Consider the following 1,657-nt stretch of genomic DNA (forward strand, 5'->3'; position numbering starts at 1 on the left):
TTTTTAATACAGGACAAGACCCTGCTAGCTTTGTTTACAGCAGCCTGGCACTGCAAACTACCTTTCAGTTTGTGGTCTACAATGACCCCCAAATCCTTCTCCATTTCTGACTTCCCCAGCGGCATACCCATAATTGTATAACCCATTTGTTTATTTTTAATTCCAAAGTGCATTACTTTGCATTTATCGACATTAAACCTCATCTGCCACATTAATGCCCACTCCCCTATTTTATCCAGATCCTCCTGTAATGTTATAGTGTCTAAGTCCGTGTCTATTACCCTCCCTATTTTGGTGTCATCCGCAAACATGGAAATATCGCTGTTAACACCCTCCCCGATGTCATTAATAAATAAGTTGAACAATATGGGACCCAGCACAGAACCCTGAGGCACACCGCTCATTACACTAGCCCAGTCTGAAAAGGTGCCATTTTAATTATACTTTTAACGATTCTAATTTTCAACAATATTTAAATAATGGGACACCGCCATCTATATACCATTTTTGTGGGAGAGAAATAGAAGAGCAGACAAGCAGTACATGGATGTTTGAAGACATTAAACAGAGACAGATCTTTAAAGATAAGCAAACCATTATTGCTCTTTTTCACTAAAGCAGGTGATGCAGCTTTAATTCTTTTACTCTGTGGAATTTTATTTCAGGAATATTTCGCTGCACTCTGCACTTTGCTATAAAATAAGGTTGCAGAAGTGTATCCATAACCAAAGAGTGGGGAATAATTTTGAACCCCTATCAGGTTTCACAGCTGTCAGAAGCTCTGTTAGATAGTTTACTTAACTTCCTGTCTGGTAAAACTGCCATCACCAACACATTATGTGACTGGAAATCTCTGTAACAACAATACAGAGGCAAAAATGCTGTTTACGTTAAGTAGGGGAATGCTAAAAGCCCTGTCAGTTTTTTTATTGGTGTTTGTTTGCCTGTTGCAGAGAGGGGAAAGCTCTCTAAAGAAGCAGTAAAGCCTAAATGGGGTTTGGTTCTTGCCCCATTATATTCAAAATTGAAAAAAAAAGTTTGGGTATAGATACACTTTAACCTCATGAATTTCCTCATTAACAGAAATATATGTTTTATTATGCTGATTTTTTGTAAGGCTATTTCACAAGGGGAACATACATTATATCTATACTTGATTACTGACCAACTGTGAAATACACTCTGGGGCATAGACACTGACTCTTGCTCTTTGTCTATGGGTTGACTACTGCATGAAGCTACTGTGCAGTTTTATGATATTCTAAAATACATGGCAAGAGGGGCAATGGTATAACTTCCTTGAAACTTAGCTGACCTCAGGCTTTCGTTTTTCAATAGTTTCACATAATATAAAAAGCACAAGTAGAGATCTGTCCCCTCCCCTCCAGTTTTGCTTGCAACTGTTTCCTTGCATGTAACTGATAAAGAACAGCGTTGAAGACATATGACCTTGATTGCTTGGAAAGCAAGTGATTAAAGTGCAGTGGGTTAGAGACCCTGTCAGATTCTAACACAGATGCATTGGACTTGCACTCTATTGCCTCTCATCATCATGGAGAATAGAAAAGATGTGGGAAAAGACACATGAAATCTATGTATGATCAGTGTGTACACACACATAAAATGTATGTATGTATGTATGTATGTATAGTTTGTA

At 38.0% G+C, this 1,657-nt stretch overlaps 1 protein-coding gene across 1 annotated transcript in view; it reads right to left on the bottom strand.

Moving 5' to 3' along the window:
* PCLO (piccolo presynaptic cytomatrix protein) overlaps positions 1 to 1,657 on the bottom strand; it is a 118,245-nt gene that overhangs the window by 52,556 nt on the left and 64,032 nt on the right. The gene's annotated exons all lie outside the window — the stretch shown is intronic.

The sequence above is a fragment of the Nanorana parkeri genome, unplaced genomic scaffold (assembly GCF_000935625.1).
Source record: "Nanorana parkeri isolate BGI_ZX_2015 unplaced genomic scaffold, ASM93562v1 scaffold1196, whole genome shotgun sequence".
NCBI lineage: Eukaryota > Metazoa > Chordata > Amphibia > Anura > Dicroglossidae > Nanorana > Nanorana parkeri.